A 20146-nucleotide genomic window follows, 5' to 3' on the forward strand; every position below is an offset into this window, starting at 1 on the left:
CATATGTATTCACTCCTAAAATGTTAATATAAAACTGTATATGTATGTATATGGGCTACATGTAAAAAAATTAATTAAAAAAGTAAAGGAATACATCAATGATGTGTCTTTGTGTCATATGAAATTGGTAGGAGATTTCCAACTTTACAAGCAATTAAAATTGTGCAATTAAAAACAATATAACATGTTTACAATGTTAAAAGTTTATGCTTACTCAAACAGTGCTTTACTGGCCTTGTTAAACATAGCCTATATGCGAGCACATATGTGCGACTTGTGAGATGATTCGGGAGCACAGCGTGACATCAGATGCCTATAATCCCTGTGATATTAACATGTTTATTTAGGCATGAATGGACTGAACACCTTTATTTCCAAGTCACAATGACAAGCATAGGCCTATAGCTTGCCTATTTGCAATTGTAGGCTATAGGCGTAAGGGGCTTAATCATTCACCCATTTAAATAAGTTCTTGACAGTCATTCTTCAGATAAAAAGGCAGATCTGGTTATCTGGTGGGTCAGAAAGGCTGAGCACTTAATTATGCGAGATCCTTTTCGGGAGTCGGGAGGACGGGACCACAGCGGGCGTCGCCAGCACATACCAGCTCACATCCATATGTTTATGATTCATTCATCAATCACTCCATGAATGTTGATTATGACTGCCTTGACATGATATATCTCTCATGCAGGCATCACTCACCCACAGCACTTTTCACAGCAGTGCGCACGTGCATTGCGCACAAATGGGTAAAGGCCTAGCCTACAAACGTATTCCATTCATGGCGATGCAACTGTGATGTGTCTTGTCATGTAGCCTTGAGGTGCGTGCGTGCGTGCGTGCGTGCGTGCGTGCGTGCGTGCGTGCGTGCGTGCGCGGACATGACAGCAAGGCAAGCGAGGCGAGAGGGAAACAGACAGGGTAGGCCTAAAGCTTTATTTAATTCATGCAGGTGTTTGTTCAAATACCGGTATATATTTATTTATTTAAGATACAACACACTGCATTGAGTTGGGCTTGCAGTTGCAAATTGCGTGTACATGCGTGCATCTGTGTGTGTGTGTGGGGAAAGGGGGGGGGGGGGCAGGGGTCAGGCAGGCAGCAAGGCAAGCAGGGAAACTTTTTTTATTGGCTTTTTCCATCATGTAACGGTTTCCATATACGTTGTTTGGTCGTATTGCAGTTATTCATGTCACAAACACGAGGGCGAGGCTTGATTTCATAGGGCGTGCCAGATTGATTTCAGCCATCACATTTATCAACTAAGGAACGAAATTAAGGAAGGATCAGCTGTTTGGGATCACTTCATAAATGTCATGCCGACGTGAGTGTACTCCAAAACCGGCGCTCGAATTTGAGGCAGATTTTACACTCGATTGATAAATGAGGGCCATTGACCCTGAATGCTACTCTATTTCAGCTCAGTCAATTAAGAACATACATTACTTACAGTATGCCATCACAACTTGTAAAAAGAAAAAGTGTCACTTATTTTAAATGTCTTATTTTGGGACTATACTGGTTTAAACCTACAGTGAGTGTGACGATGGTGTCGTATGTTTTTCAGGCTCTGAAGACTCAAAGCTGAATCTCTACTTCGCTGCTGCGGTGTGTGTGGGGCTGCTGTGTGTTCTCCTATTGGCTGGCATCATTGTCGTGGTGGTACTCTGTGAGTAGCATTCTATCTTTACTGTTGATGGATGTTGATGGAAACACTTTGGGCTCTATTGTGAGGAAGGTGGGTTGGCGCGAGGCATGCAGTGGACGGGGAACTTTAAAATGTCTGTAGGTGAAGTGTCTTGTTTTTCCATGTCTATACACAGGGGTTGACACTAAGGTCTCAGAGGCACTTGCCCGTCGGGCAAGTACAGGTCATGTTCTACTTGCCCTCAGGTCATGGCCACTTGCCCCCCAAAAATATCGCAGAAATTGAATTACCGTTCATTATTTTCAAGTCATCATGTAAATCAGGGCTCAAAATATACTTTTTACTTGGTAGCACTGGTGCTACCAGTTTAAAAATGTAGGGGCACCTTCCATTTTTTTAAATGAATAAAAACAGCACTATAACATGAAAGTAGCCTTACAAATGCATGGTAGGGAAACTTGTCATGGCAAGGACCCTGTAAAATAGCTCGAACCAGCTGGTTATTTAATTAGGACCCGCTACAGTGGTGTTCGATACGAACTTAACCGGGATGTAGAAACCTCTACTTCAATGCTCTACGAGTTGCTTAGCCATTAGCCAGTTATTCTGTCTCATCTAGAAGACTCGTGCCAAAGGTAATAAAAGCTATCCAAGGTATATGGGTTGTAAGGCCAGACACCTTGGCTAGCATGCGTTGACATGTTGGAGATACCGCGTGCGTGGTTTGGTATCTGAGGTTTAGAAGCCATGGGAGCCGCCTTTTATGCTGTGCAAGTCTAGTGTCACGATGATGTCACCACTGTGTTTCCACATTAATCTGATGTCAGCGCTGGATATCGCCGTTGTCTCCATATATGGGGCTATAGGTTATCCCCATATATGGATCTCTAAGTGAAAGCCTTCGCAACAGACCCCAACATTTACAACATAACCCTAACCCTAACCCTAACCCACTTGTAAAATCAATGTCAATGTAACTCTGAGAGTCCATTTGGTTCCATTTGTCTTCCATTCTGTTACAGACCCTTATAAAGGTCCACCTGGTTCCTATATCTATAATTTAGCTGGAGAGGCTGGAACTCCACGCACGCACGCACGCACGCACGCACGCACGCACGCACGCACGCACGCACGCACACGCAAGCACACACACACACACACACACACACACACACACACACACACACCCCGTGTGTAGGACAGTATGCGCACAATTACAACAGCATGATAGCTGATAGGAGGAACCGTTTTTTATATATTAGCATGCTCTCTAGGATCACATTGCCAAACAGCACTGATCTCTGATCATTGTTAAGCAAAACGGTCACGGAGGTTCTGCTTTTGCTGAGAGTACACAGGTGGAACAAATTAATTAACGAGTGACAGCTAACGAGCAAGCTACACTGTCTACTTAGCTGCCAGTGTCTTGCTCAAGGACACTTTGACACTAACTCTGGGGGAGCCTGGGTTCGAACTGGCAACCTTGCGGTTACCATCCAGCCACTCTACCCTGAGCCACTGCCACACCTGTGAACAACAGGTGTGTTTAGTAGCTAAGTACAACACTGTACGTAATGTAATTATACAGTAATAAAAGTGTAGGATCCTTGAGGTTTTACTGTGATTTTACATCACAGTCCATGATGAACACATCGGTCGGTGCAGACTGCAGAGGCACTCTCCACCATGCAATTACTTTACTGGAGTGTATACAAATGTACCTTTACTTTCTACTCTGCTACATCTCAGACAAAAAATACTGTACTTTTACACCGCTAAAATTATTTCACAAGCTCACACGTGAGCTTCTATAGATCAGCTAATTTCTAAATATGTCTATACATTATGAAAACTTGAAATGGGACAGTCCTGGATATTGAGTACTTTTACTTTTGGTACTTGAAGTACATTATTGATGCCAATACCTTTACTCAAGTAATCTTTGAATATCAAAGAGTATTTTTATATTGTAGTATTGATACTTTTACATATAGTGAAAGATGACACTATTTCCATTTGATTGGCCATGATTGAATCCACCCACTGATAATATATTCATGATCCCTCCTGCCTCACCATTGGCTGCAGGTCCTCCACCCTGGATAGCCACAACATTGACATCAAGAACCAATAAAAGAGGAAACTCACTCTCGCTACTCTGAGTGTGACCTATGACCTTTATAAATGTCTGTCACCAGTCGACGCCCAACCCACCATGTTGTTGACTGCTCTCCACACCAGGTCACATGTCTCCCCAACATAGAGTCCTCTGTATCACTGATGAAGATGACTGTCAGCACAACGTTGGATGTAAAACTCATCATTGTGTTGATTCTCCTTCTTACAGATGGAGCGTTGATTAAAGAGAAACACATCCTGCAGTCCAGTTTTGACGTGTTGGAGAACAGACATGACAACCTGACCGACCATTTTGACAAGTTAGAGACCAGACTTAATATGACGACTGACCAGAGAGACCAGTGGAAGACTAGGTTTGACAACATGACTGAACAGAGAGACAAGTTAGAGACCAGACTTGACACCATGACTGAACAGAGAGACCAGTTGCAGACTAGTTTTGATGAGTTACTGACCAGCCATGACAACCCGACTGAACTGAAGAGGATTCTTTGTGGTCAGTGAGACATCACTGTTTTTTATACATTCTTATATCATTATTCTCAAGGTCAAGGTTCAAGGTTAACTTTATTGAAAATGGTTTGCAGCCAGGTAATAGTAAAAAATACATACATCAAACGACATTCAACATACTCAGTAAAAACGACTAAATCCTATAACAGGCACTAGATACAGCAGGGGTGGGCAACTTTGACGATGGAGAGGGCCACTATATTTCCACACTCACTCCCTAGGGCCATATATTATATTGGTCATAGCAAAAATAGCTGATCTATAAGCTCTGCTATTTTTGCTATATTCGAATTGAAATCTTGAATATTTGCTATTTTTGAATTGGAATCCTGAAAATTAACATTTGTATGTAATTTCAAATGCCTTTAATTATACTTGTGTTGAAGCAATGAGCTACTAATTTAGACTGAAGTAATAAAAGTGGGACTAGTTTGCATTTTGTTGAATAGTAACAGCTGAAACCAATATTATATCAGTATTCTGACATTAACCTGAGGGCCACATTAAGTGAAGGTGGGGGCCGCATGTGGCCCTCGGGCCGCCAGTTGCCCACCCCTGAGATACAGAATTCATTACATTCAAAAGTAGCAGCGTCAGCAAAAGTGCATTAGTGGGCAATCTGTGCAAAGAGGCAAGAATAAAGTGCTCTCTGCTGTTCAGCAGCTGAATAGCAGCGGGGACAAAGGATAGTTTGATTTTGAACCACACCCCTCACTCATTGTACTTCAGTAACCAGCTGCTTGTCTGTCAGGGGATTAATTAAATCAAATGAAAGCTGCTGCAGAGCTGTTCAGCACATGTTGAGAGAACCTTGCCACCGGTGTTATCCGGCCCTGGACTTTTTGACTTAGTGTGTCTGAGGTGTTTTTCCACACTTTTACTGTCAATGACTAGGGCTGGAGGGGCTCTATAGTCTCATTCTTTAATTCAGTTATATTATCAGCAAAGTCCTGATTCTCAAATCTTAAATAAAATCACACCCGTGTGAACTGAGTGGTGCAACTCCCCTCCCCCTCTCTCTCGCTCTCTCTCATTAGCAGGCAACAGTGCAGCACTATCTCCCTCTCTCTGTTTCTGGCACAACAGCGCCCCTACTGGTACTCATAGGCACACAGTCACATAGGTGTCACATACATAGGTAGGTAGGTTAACACTAGCCTGGCTAATAGGCCAGACTCAAATCACACTGTCGTGTGGTATTTGAGTCTGGAGATGCTGTGTATGGATCTTGTTTCCTGGGGGGCGGGTTCAAACATTTTCTCTTTGACGCAATTGGTCAGAGCTACTGTCAGTCAAAGGTCTCAAGCATTGAACGTCAATGTACCAAAGCCCGCCCATATTGCATACCGTGTCCCGATTGGCCACACCAGTTCTCTGGTGTAGGAAATGGGCGTACAATTGAGCCTCTCCAGACCGTAATCCGCCGGCAGGCAATTCTTTTTTGCCAACGGCTGATTCGGTCTGGCTTATTAGCCAGGCTAGCACTATCTCCCTCTCTCTGTTTCTGGCACAACAGCGCCCCTACTGGTACTCATAGGCACACAGTCACATAGGTGTCACATACATAGGTACTAGGTAGGTAGGTTAACACGGACATTGCTGTTCCTTGGAGTGGTTGCACCACTCAACAAAAATAATTTAGCTCATTGGCCATCTGTCCATCTGAGCTAAACCCATGGAGATGTGCTTATGGCCTTTATCATTGGACCCAGTCATTGCTTTCATACCGTTCCATGCTTCCCTAAGGTTGTTACTTATATAGTTCATCATTTGTCATTAATCTGATCACATTAAAAACAGTGTCTAACATTATATTTTGTTGTTAGAATCACATGGATTTGCATTTGGTGATGGTGTGTGTTACTACTACTCTACTGTGGGGAAGACCTGGGAGGACAGCAGAGCATTCTGTACAGCCAGACAATCTGACCTGATGACCATAAAGAGCAAAGAAAAGCAGGTGCAGTGCAGTGTGTGTGGTGTGGGTGTGTGTGTGTGTGTGTGTGTGTGTGTGTGTGTATGTGTGTGTGTGTGTGTGTGTGTGTGTGTGTGTGTGTGTGTGTGTGTGTGTGTGTGTGTGTGTGTGTGTGTGTGTGTGTGTGTGTGTGTGTGCGCGTCCATTAGTGCATGCTGTAACCTACTCCAGCTGAGACACATCTAGTATTGTAACCAGCTGATTGTCTGTCCAGGACTTTGTTGACAGACTCGTTGGCAGAAACAAGCTTGTGTGGATTGGATTGACCGACAGAGAGAGAGAAGGAGAGTGGAAGTGGGTGGATGGAACACCACTGACCACACCGTAAGACTTTATCTTCATTATTCTACTGAGGCCGATTCTAAAAACACCTTCTAAATACTGAACTAAGTTTTCTGAGAAACTTAGGTCAGTATTTAGAAGGACATATTTTGTATTTCTTTAATACAGTACATAACCCCAAGGGGGGTTCCTGTCCCAGAAGGGTTAGAACACCAAAATGGGGGGCACGGTGGCACAGTTGGTAGTGCTGTCGCCTCACAGCTAGAAGGTCCTGGGTTCGATTCCCGCTCGGGACGCTGTGGGTGCTGGCGGCGTGGCTCCTCCTCCGCGTCATCAGTGCCCATACCAGAGGCGGGGTTGGCGAAAGGGCCTTTCTGTGTGGAGTTTGCATGTTCTCCCCGTGTCCCCTAGGGTAGGTACCCTCACATGTTGTCCCCTAGGGTAGGTAGGCTACCCTCACATGTTCTCCCCGTGTCCCCTAGGGTAGGTACCCTCACATGTTGTCCCCTAGGGTAGGTAGGCTACCCTCACATGTTCTCCCCGTGTCCCCTAGGGTAGGTAGTGGTACCCTCACAAAAAACATGCAGTAATCCTGGTCTCTAAACTGCCTCCCCCTGGCCAGCTGGGGTGCCTGATGGAGGGGAAAGGAACTGGTTGGAATAACGTGTTCCTTCCACGCGCTACGTCCAACCAGGGAAACTCCCACCCTGTCAGGTGTAAAGGAGCAACTTGGACACTCAGGCATGAAGGAAGCATGAGTTCAAGTCCGTTGCTCTCCCCATGTCCCCCATATATGGGGACTAGGTTGGCGGAGGGTGTGTAGATCCCAGGATCACATTAGATAATTGACACAGGGGTGAAAATGGGTTACAAAATCGTGGGATAAAAATTATAGAAGAAAAAAATGGGTTCCCATCCAGAATGGGTTAAAGTAAACATTTTAACTATATACATTTATTTTCAGCATACATTTCACATCATTTCATCTTCATATTTATTTCTAAATGGTATCAAAGGCTATAATAAAACAGTTACTCTGTATCCGTTGTCTATTTCATTGTCCAGTTAATTTGCACGTAAATATATAATGTAATATAATTTGAGGTCATGATTACAAGAATCACACCCGTGTGAAGTGAGGGGCGCTCTTATCATCTTACAACATCGAGGACAAAACAAACATTAAACTCTGTTTTTAATGTTTGTTTAAGGAAAAACAAACCTTAAACCTGTATATAGGAGGGGTGCCCCTCAAAAACAAAACATTCAGATAAAATCAGTGTTGTGAAGGTATTGTAATGTATTAATGTTTATACTTCTACAGGTACTGGTACCCTCGTCAGCCTGACGGTGGTGCAGAAGACTGTGTTGGGTTTCTTAATGGAGAATGGTTTGACTATCGATGTGGGTCAACACGGTTTTGGCATTTGTGGATTTGTGAAATAGTTTTCTAGAGTTATGCATTAACTAGTAATAGTTATGTGTATCTGCAGCACCTGATTAACCCTTTGTGGTGCATGGAGCTACCACCCGCCTGTGGGGGGGTGAGGTTTTTTTTTTCTGAGTACACCAAATAGGCAATGTGCTGTGAGCTTTTAGATCTGCTATTTTGGGAAATATTGCCCCCATAATAGTCATGCTGGGGTTCATATATTTCCATTATTCAGATAAAGGGGAGACTATGTAATGTAACATGTAATCAATGAATAACAGCCATCTGTTTCATTTTAACACCTCATACAGATAGATCAATAAAGTGTTTGTGATGGAACTGGGTTTGGTCCAAATCAGTTTGTTAAAACAGTGAATGTTATGGATAAAACAGTACATGAACTCGAATTACTGACTGCACTGTAAATTACTGTTACATTTCAACATGTAGAATTGATCACATCAATGTTGTGTTTGTGACACCAGGGAGTTGATATAAACTGCTGTACCTCATATGATAAAGAGTTCACTAGTAACTACTTTAATGTACAGGATGTGCAGTTGAATAATAAACATCCCTGAGTTTGGACTTCTTTAAATGTAGGTCAACAGATAAGGAACAACTTCAGATATTTACATACTAGTCCATATCTAGACAATATCAGTTGCTGTTTAAATATAATTATATGTAAATTACTTCAAATGAGAAGTTCTGAAAAGGCAGCCGTACAGAATTACACAGTGATGACATCACCAGTGGAGGAAGTTACTATATTGTACATAATGTAATGATGGTACAATTTTGGCCTCTAAATGTAAATTGTAAATGTCTAGCATTCAAGTCTTAAAAATATAAATGCTACAAGTCTCCTAGTATTTGTTTACAGGGTGTTTAGGTGAGTTTACCAGGGTTGAATTATAACTCTAAATCAGGGGTGGGCAACTGGCGGCCCGGGGGCCACATGCGGCCCCCACCTTCACTTAATGCGGCCCGCAGGTTAATATCAGAATACTGATATAGTATTGATCTCAGCTGTTACAATTCCAAACCCGCTTTAATTACTTCATGACTAGTATTAAATGACTATAGTACTTAATGACTAGTATTAAAATGTTATTGTCTTTTTGTGTCCATTGTAGTTATGTTAACAGTTCATAAAGTTAACATAACTATAACTAAATGCATTTGAAATTCAATAAAAAAGGTTACTTTTCAGGATTCCAATTCGAAAATAGCAAAAAATTAATCAGGTTTTCAATTCAAATATAGCAAAAATAGCCGATCTACAAGCTCAAAACGCGTCGCAGCGCGACGCGTTTTGAGCTTGTAGATCGGCTATTTTTGCTACGACAGTAACATGCACTGTGGCCCTCTGGAGTGAGTGTGGAAATATATTGGCCCTCTCCATCGTCAACGTTGCCCATCCCTGCTCTAAATATAGAGTGTTGGAGGTGCATGGAGCAGATGTACTGTATAGCTGTCCAGCTGTTTGACACATAACTATTTTAAATGCTATTATAAAATACAAACCTACCAAACTAAGACAATTAATACCGGTTATCAATTACACTATCCAGTTAAGATGGCTCCCCCTAAAAAAATGCCCTGAGTGTTCTACAAATCAAACAGCAGGGGGCCGTTCACACCTAGGAGAGAGCTGTCTCCTCGGTGTGTTTCCTGTGTCTTCTGTGTGTCGCACCCCCCACCCCCCCATGGAACAAGGTTGTCTCGTCAAACCATGTGACTCCCATTGAAAATGAATAAGGGCCTTTTCTCGACCCCACCCTTCTCCCACTGTTTAGATTGTGTTTGAGTTTCCAAGATGGCCGCAGCACCAGGAGGGAGTGGGGTGGTAGGTGAGCGGGCGGGGTCGACATATGCCCTTACACAATATAAACAATAGGCCTATCTCACAGCCCGCTTTCCACGCCCACTTCCGGTAAATAGTGGTGACTTTAACATGGGCATTTACACGTTTTTTTCTCTGGAGAATCTAAGTACATTTTCTAATGTAAAAATGTGAAGCAAACAAGGTGGTAAATCAGCTCGAACAGAGAGAACAAACCTTATCTTGAGAAAACAAAAGTTGTAGACTTCTTAAATTACCTCTGTTAACATGTAGCGTCTATGGAGTGACGTCACGCTATCACCACTAACCCCGAAAGGGGGCGTATTAAGGGGGGCGGGGAAATTCTGTGAGATAGGCTTATTGTAGAGGGGTGGGGCCGAGAAAGGCCCTTATTGTGAGCCGTGCGACACACAGAAGACACAGGAGACACAGAGGGGACAGAGAGCTGTCTCCTAGGCGCCTGGCAGGGGGGGAGAACACAGCCATGGAGCAGAGCTGCTCTATGAACCCCAGTGACTCCATTTAAAATGAAGCAACATTAAGAAATTTAAGATATGTCACTGAGCATCATGAAGGTACTGAAAGACCCGCCCACCTCAGACATCATCAGCAACATTATGATGTCACTGAGCATCATGAAGGTACTGAAAGACCCGCCCACCTCAGACATCATCAGCAACATTATGATGTCACTGAGCATCATGAAGGTACTGAAAGACCCGCCCACCTCAGACATCATCAGCAACATTATGATGTCACTGAGCATCATGAAGGTACTGAAAGACCCGCCCACCTCAGACATCATCAGCAACATTATGATGTCACTGAGCATCATGAAGGTACTGTCCTTGAGTTAGTGTCCTTGAGCAAGACTCTGAACCCCTAATCGCTCCCGATGTGCAGGTTGTGCATGGTTTCCTCTGCCCATCGGTGTATGAATGGGTGAATCTTGAAAAATCACCCCACATTGTTATGCTCGTCATCTCAGGAGGAAAGCGCCAACAGCAGTCAGGGCAAGATCCGTAAGCTGCACAGCATGAGCTGGACGAGGCAGGGGAGTTGCACCACTCAGTTCACACGGGTGTGATTTTTTACTTGACAAAACAACAATGTTTCACACCTCAATGCAACTACTCGCAGCTCCGTGCACAGTTCTAAAGCCAGTCCACAGTAATAGTTTCTATGTGTGCAGCACCTGATTATCCCTCTGTGGTGCCTGCAGGAGCTACTACACCGCCGGTGTCAGGGTCGGAGTTCACTTCTTTTATTTACACCAAATAGATCTGCTATTTGGGGAAATGTTCCCCCCAGAATAGTCATGCTGGGGTTCAGGAGGATAATTCATATTTCCATTATTAGAGTTATAGTTTTGCACACTCAATTCATAATTAACGTTCCAATTTTGGAGCTCTGGCTCATAGACTAAAAACCAAAAAGAACTGAACCGGTTCCCATTGGGAACCAACCGGTGGAAAAGAACTGAACTGGTTCCCATTGGGAACCAACCGGTGGAAAATAACTGAACCGGTTCCCATTGGGAACCAGCCGGTGGAAAAGGGGCCTCAGTGTCACACACACAGTACACACTCCACACGGCCGGCCCGAGGCAGACTAATTAACTATACGGCCTACAGCTGTGGGTAGATGCACGTGTTTAGGCTTCGTAGTACTGTGGTGTCGGCCGTGTCGCTCAACATGCAGAGAGACAGCGTGCTGCTGACCTCACAATGACCTGGGCTGGCCTGCCTGGGGGGTGGGGGGAAGCAGCCGAGCACAGGGACCACCAGGACATGAGGAGAGGTGCAACATGCTGGCAGGGACCACCAGGACATGAGGAGAGGTGCAACATGCTGGCATACAGGGACCACCAGGACATGAGGAGAGGTGAAACATGCTGCCATACAGGGACCACCAGGACATGAGGAGAGGTGAAACATGCTGCCATACAGGGACCACCAGGACATGAGGAGAGGTGCAACATGCTGCCAGGGACCACCAGGACATGAGGAGAGGTGCAACATGCTGCCATACAGGGACCACCAGGACATGAGGAGAGGTGCAACATGCTGCCATACAGGGACCACCAGGACATGAGGAGAGGTGCAACATGCTGCCAGGGACCACCAGGACATGAGGAGAGGTGCAACATGCTGCCATACAGGGACCACCAGGACATGAGGAGAGGTGCAACATGCTGCCAGGGACCACCAGGACATGAGGAGAGGTGCAACATGCTGCCAGGGACCACCAGGACATGAGGAGAGGTGCAACATGCTGCCATACAGGGACCACCAGGACATGAGGAGAGGTGCAACATGCTGCCATACAGGGACCACCAGGACATGAGGAGAGGTGCAACATGCTGCCAGGGACCACCAGGACATGAGGAGAGGTGCAACATGCTGCCATACAGGGACCACCAGGACATGAGGAGAGGTGCAACATGCTGCCAGGGACCACCAGGACATGAGGGGAGGTGCAACATGCTGCCATACAGGGACCACCAGGACATGAGGAGAGGTGCAACATGCTGCCATACAGGGACCACCAGGACATGAGGAGAGGTGCAACATGCTGCCATACAGGGACCACCAGGACATGAGGAGAGGTGCAACATGCTGCCATACAGGGACCACCAGGACATGAGGAGAGGTGCAACATGCTGCCATACAGGGACCACCAGGACATGAGGAGAGGTGCAACATGCTGCCAGGGACCACCAGGACATGAGGAGAGGTGCAACATGCTGCCAGGGACCACCAGGACATGAGGAGAGGTGCAACATGCTGCCATACAGGGACCACCAGGACATGAGGAGAGGCGCAACATGCTGCCAGGGACCCAGGACATGAGGAGAGGTGCAACATGCTGCCAGGGACCACCAGGACATGAGGAGAGGTGCAACATGCTGCCAGGGACCACCAGGACATGAGGAGAGGTGCAACATGCTGCCAGGGAGGGACCACCAGGACATGAGGAGAGGTGCAACATGCTGCCAGGGACCCAGGACATGAGGAGAGGTGCAACATGCTGCCAGGGACCACCAGGACATGAGGAGAGGTGCAACATGCTGCCAGGGACCACCAGGACATGAGGAGAGGTGCAACATGCTGCCATACAGGGACCACCAGGACATGAGGAGAGGTGCAACATGCTGCCAGGGACCACCAGGACATGAGGAGAGGTGCAACATGCTGCCATACAGGGACCACCAGGACATGAGGAGAGGTGCAACATGCTGCCATACAGGGACCACCAGGACATGAGTAGAGGTGCAACATGCTGCCAGGGAGGGACCACCAGGAAATGAGGAGAGGTGCAACATGCTGCCAGGGACCACCAGGACATGAGGCGAGGTGCAACATGCTGCCAGGGACCACCAGGACATGAGGCGAGGTGCAACATGCTGCCATACAGGGACAACCAGGACATGAGGAGAGGTGCAACATGCTGCCAGGGACCACCAGGACATGAGGAGAGGTGCAACATGCTGCCAGGGAGGGACCACCAGGACATGAGGAGAGGTGCAACATGCTGCCAGGGACCACCAGGACATGAGGAGAGGTGCAACATGCTGCCAGGGACCACCAGGACATGAGGAGAGGTGCAACATGCTGCCAGGGAGGGACCACCAGGACATGAGGAGAGGTGCAACATGCTGCCAGGGACCGCAGGACATGAGGAGAGGTGCAACATGCTGCCATACAGGGACCACCAGGACATGAGGAGAGGTGCAACATGCTACCATACAGGGACCACCAGGACACGAGGAGAGGTGCAACATGCTGCCAGGGACCACCAGGACATGAGGAGAGGTCAACATGCTGCCAGGGACCACCAGGACATGAGGAGAGGTGCAACATGCTGCCAGGGAGGGACCACCAGGACATGAGGAGAGGTGCAACTTCCTGCCAGGGACCCAGGACATGAGGAGAGGTGCAACATGCTGCCAGGGACCACCAGGACATGAGGAGAGGTGCAACATGCTGCCAGGGACCACCAGGACATGAGGAGAGGTGCAACATGCTGCCAGGGACCACCAGGACATGAGGAGAGGTGCAACATGCTGCCAGGGACCACCAGGACATGAGGAGAGGTGCAACATGCTGCCGTACAGGGACCACCAGGACATGAGGAGAGGTGCAACATGCTGCCATACAGGGACCACCAGGACATGAGGAGAGGTGCAACATGCTGCCAGGGACCACCAGGACATGAGGAGAGGTGCAACATGCTGCCATACAGGGACCACCAGGACATGAGGAGAGGTGCAACATGCTGCCAGGGACCACCAGGACATGAGGAGAGGTGCAACATGCTGCCAGGGACCACCAGGACATGAGGAGAGGTGCAACATGCTGCCATACAGCGACCACCAGGACATGAGGAGAGGTGCAACATGCTGCCAGGGAGGGACCACCAGGACATGAGGAGAGGTGCAACATGCTGCCAGGGACCACCAGGACATGAGGAGAGGTGCAACATGCTGACAGGGACCACCAAGACATGAGGAGAGGTGCAACATGCTGCCAGGGAGGGACCACCAGGACATGAGGAGAGGTGCAACATGCTGCCATATACAGGGACCACCAGGGCATGAGGAGAGGTGCAACATGCTGCCAGGGACCACCAGGACATGAGGAGAGGTGCAACATGCTGCCATACAGGGACCACCAGGACATGAGGAGAGGTGCAACATGCAGCCAGGGAGGGACCACCAGGACATGAGGAGAGGTGCAACATGCTGCCAGGGACCACCAGGACATGAGGAGAGGTGCAACATGCTGCCATACAGGGACCACCAGGACATGAGGAGAGGTGCAACATGCAGCCAGGGAGGGACCACCAGGACATGAGGAGAGGTGCAACATGCTGCCAGGGACCACCAGGACATGAGGAGAGGTGCAACATGCTGACAGGGACCACCAGGACATGAGGAGAGGTGCAACATGCTGCCAGGGAGGGACCACCAGGACATGAGGAGAGGTGCAACATGCTGCCATATACAGGGACCACCAGGACATGAGGAGAGGTGCAACATGCTGGCAGGGACCACCAGGACATGAGGCGAGGTGCAACATGCTGCCAGGGACCACCAGGACATGAGGCGAGGTGCAACATGCTGCCATACAGGGACCACCAGGACATGAGGAGAGGTGCAACATGCTGCCAGGGACCACCAGGACATGAGGAGAGGTGCAACATGCTGCCAGGGAGGGACCACCAGGACATGAGGAGAGGTGCAACATGCTGCCATACAGGGACCACCAGGACATGAGGAGAGGTGCAACATGCTACCATACAGGGACCACCAGGACACGAGGAGAGGTGCAACATGCTGCCAGGGACCACCAGGACATGAGGAGAGGTCAACATGCTGCCAGGGACCACCAGGACATGAGGAGAGGTGCAACATGCTGCCAGGGACCACCAGGACATGAGGAGAGGTGCAACATGCTGCCATACAGGGACCACCAGGACATGAGGAGAGGTGCAACATGCTGCCAGGGACCACCAGGACATGAGGAGAGGTGCAACATGCTGCCATACAGGGACCACCAGGACATGAGGAGAGGTGCAACATGCTGCCAGGGACCACCAGGACATGAGGAGAGGTGCAACATGCTGCCAGGGAGGGACCACCAGGACATGAGGAGAGGTGCAACATGCTGCCATACAGCGACCACCAGGACATGAGGAGAGGTGCAACATGCTGCCAGGGAGGGACCACCAGGACATGAGGAGAGGTGCAACATGCTGACAGGGACCACCAGGACATGAGGAGAGGTGCAACATGCTGCCAGGGAGGGACCACCAGGACATGAGGAGAGGTGCAACATGCTGCCATATACAGGGACCACCAGGACATGAGGAGAGGTGCAACATGCTGGCAGGGACCACCAGGACATGAGGCGAGGTGCAACATGCTGCCAGGGACCACCAGGACATGAGGCGAGGTGCAACATGCTGCCATACAGGGACCACCAGGACATGAGGAGAGGTGCAACATGCTGCCAGGGACCACCAGGACATGAGGAGAGGTGCAACATGCTGCCAGGGAGGGACCACCAGGACATGAGGAGAGGTGCAACATGCTGCCAGGGACCACCAGGACATGAGGAGAGGTGCAACATGCTGCCATACAGGGACCACCAGGACATGAGGAGAGGTGCAACATGCTACCATACAGGGACCACCAGGACACGAGGAGAGGTGCAACATGCTGCCAGGGACCACCAGGACATGAGGAGAGGTCAACATGCTGCCAGGGACCACCAGGACATGAGGAGAGGTGCAACATGCTGCCAGGGACCACCAGGACATGAGGAGAGGTGCAACATGCTGCCAGGGAGGGACCACCAGGACATGAGGAGAGGTGCAACATGCTGCCAGGGACCACCAGGACATGAGGAGAGGTGCAACATGCTGCCATACAGGGACCACCAGGACATGAGGAGAGGTGCAACATGCTACCATACAGGGACCACCAGGACACGAGGAGAGGTGCAACATGCTGCCAGGGACCACCAGGACATGAGGAGAGGTCAACATGCTGCCAGGGACCACCAGGACATGAGGAGAGGTGCAACATGCTGCCAGGGACCACCAGGACATGAGGAGAGGTGCAACATGCTGCCATACAGGGACCACCAGGACATAAGGAGAGGTGCAACATGCTGCCAGGGACCACCAGGACATGAGGAGAGGTGCAACATGCTGCCAGGGAGGGACCACCAGGACATGAGGAGAGGTTCAACATGCTGCCAGGGACCACCAGGACATAAGGAGAGGTGCAACATGCTGACAGGGACCACCAGGACATGAGGAGAGGTGCAACATGCTGCCAGGGAGGGACCACCAGGACATGAGGAGAGGTGCAACATGCTGCCATATACAGGGACCACCAGGGCATGAGGAGAGGTGCAACATGCTGCCAGGGACCACCAGGACATGAGGAGAGGTGCAACATGCTGCCATACAGGGACCACCAGGACATGAGGAGAGGTGCAACATGCTGCCATACAGGGACCACCAGGACATGAGGAGAGGTGCAACATGCTGCCAGGGACCACCAGGACATGAGGAGAGGTGCAACATGCTGCCAGGGACCACCAGGACATGAGGAGAGGTGCAACATGCTGCCATACAGGGACCACCAGGACATGAGGAGAGGTGCAACATGCTGCCAGGGAGGGACCACCAGGACATGAGGAGAGGTGCAACATGCTGACAGGGACCACCAGGACATGAGGAGAGGTGCAACATGCTGCCAGGGAGGGACCACCAGGACATGAGGAGAGGTGCAACATGCTGCCATATACAGGGACCACCAGGACATGAGGAGAGGTGCAACATGCTGGCAGGGACCACCAGGACATGAGGCGAGGTGCAACATGCTGCCAGGGACCACCAGGACATGAGGCGAGGTGAAACATGCTGCCAGGGACCACCAGGACATGAGGCGAGGTGCAACATGCTGCCATACAGGGACCACCAGGACATGAGGAGAGGTGCAACATGCTGCCATACAGGGACCACCAGGACATGAGGAGAGGTGCAACATGCTGCCAGGGAGGGACCACCAGGACATGAGGAGAGGTGCAACATGCTGCCAGGGAGGGACCACCAGGACATGAGGAGAGGTGCAACATGCTGCCAGGGACCCAGGACATGAGGAGAGGTGCAACATGCTGCCAGGGAGGGACCACGAGGACATGAGGAGAGGTGCAACATGCTGCCATACAGGGACCACCAGGACATGAGGAGAGGTGCAACATCCTGCCAGGGAGGGACCACCAGGACATGAGGAGAGGTGCGACATGATGCCATACAGGGACCACCAGGACATGAGGAGAGGTGCAACATGCTGCCAGGGACCACCAGGACATGAGGAGAGGTGCAACATGCTGCCAGGGAGGGACCACCAGGACATGAGGAGAGGTGCAACATGCTGCCATACAGGGACCACCAGGACATGAGGAGAGGTGCAACATGCTGCCAGGGACCACCAGGACATGAGGAGAGGTGCAACATGCTGGCAGGGACCACCAGGACATGAGGAGAGGTGCAACATGCTGCCATACAGGGACCACCAGGACATGAGGAGAGGTGCAACATGCTGCCATACAGGGACCACCAGGACATGAGGAGAGGTGCAACATGCTGCCATACAGGGACCACCAGGACATGAGGAGAGGTGCAACATGCTGCCATACAGGGACCACCAGGACATGAGGAGAGGTGCAACATGCTGCCATACAGGGACCACCAGGACATGAGGAGAGGTGCAACATGCTGCCAGGGACCACCAGGACATGAGGAGAGGTGCAACATGCTGCCATACAGGGACCACCAGGACATGAGGAGAGGTGCAACATGCTGCCAGGGACCACCAGGACATGAGGAGAGGTGCAACATGCTGCCATACAGGGACCACCAGGACATGAGGAGAGGTGCAACATGCTGCCATACAGGGACCACCAGGACATGAGGAGAGGTGCAACATGCTGCCAGGGACCACCAGGACATGAGGAGAGGTGCAACATGCTGCCATACAGGGACCACCAGGACATGAGGAGAGGTGCAACATGCTGCCAGGGACCACCAGGACATGAGGAGAGGTGCAACATGCTGCCATACAGGGACCACCAGGACATAAGGAGAGGTGCAACATGCTGCCATACAGGGACCACCAGGACATGAGGAGAGGTGCAACATGCTGCCATACAGGGACCACCAGGACATGAGGAGAGGTGCAACATGCTGCCATACAGGGACCACCAGGACATGAGGAGAGGTGCAACATGCTGCCAGGGACCACCAGGACATGAGGAGAGGTGCAACATGCTGCCATACAGGGACCACCAGGACATGAGGAGAGGTGCAACATGCTGCCATACAGGGACCACCAGGACATGAGGAGACGTGCAACATGCTGCCAGGGACCACCAGGACATGAGGAGAGGTGCAACATGCTGCCATACAGGGACCACCAGGACATGAGGAGAGGTGCAACATGCTGCCATACAGGGACCACCAGGACATGAGGAGAGGTGCAACATGCTGCCATACAGGGACCACCAGGACATGAGGAGAGGTGCAACATGCTGCCATACAGGGACCACCAGGACATGAGGAGAGGTGCAACATGCTGCCAGGGACCACCAGGACATGAGGAGAGGTGCAACATGCTGCCATACAGGGACCACCAGGACATGAGGAGAGGTGCAACATGCTGCCAGGGACCACCAGGACATGAGGAGAGGTGCAACATGCTGGCAGGGACCACCAGGACATGAGGAGAGGTGCAACATGCTGCCATACAGGGACCACCAGGACATGAGGAGAGGTGCAACATGCTGCCAGGGACCACCAGGACATGAGGAGAGGTGCAACATGCTGCCATACAGGGACCACCAGGACATGAGGAGAGGTGCAACATGCTGCCATACAGGGACCACCAGGACATGAGGAGAGGTGCAACATGCTGCCAGGGACCACCAGGACATGAGGAGAGGTGCAACATGCTGCCAGGGACCCAGGACATGAGGAGAGGTGCAACATGCTGCCAGGGACCACCAGGACATGAGGAGAGGTGCAACATGCTGCCAGGGACCACCAGGACATGAGGAGAGGTGCAACATGCTGCCATACAGGGACCACCAGGACATGAGGAGAGGTGCAACATGCTGCCAGGGACCACCAGGACATGAGGAGAGGTGCAACATGCTGCCATACAGGGACCACCAGGACATGAGGAGAGGTGCAACATGCTGCCATACAGGGACCACCAGGACATGAGTAGAGGTGCAACATGCTGCCAGGGAGGGACCACCAGGAAATGAGGAGAGGTGCAACATGCTGCCAGGGAGGGACCACCAGGACATGAGGAGAGGTGCAACATGCTGCCAGGGACCACCAGGACATGAGGCGAGGTGCAACATGCTGCCAGGGACCACCAGGACATGAGGCGAGGTGCAACATGCTGCCATACAGGGACCACCAGGACATGAGGAGAGGTGCAACATGCTGCCAGGGAGGGACCACCAGGACATGAGGAGAGGTGCAACATGCTGCCAGGGACCACCAGGACATGAGGAGAGGTGCAACATGCTGCCAGGGACCACCAGGACATGAGGAGAGGTGCAACATGCTGCCAGGGACCACCAGGACATGAGGAGAGGTGCAACATGCTGCCAGGGAGGGACCACCAGGACATGAGGAGAGGTGCAACATGCTGCCAGGGAGGGACCACCAGGACATGAGGAGAGGTGCAACATGCTGCCAGGGACCACCAGGACATGA

The sequence above is a fragment of the Electrona antarctica genome, assembly GCF_951216825.1.
Source record: "Electrona antarctica genome assembly, chromosome: 6".
NCBI classification, from domain to species: Eukaryota; Metazoa; Chordata; class Actinopteri; order Myctophiformes; family Myctophidae; genus Electrona; species Electrona antarctica.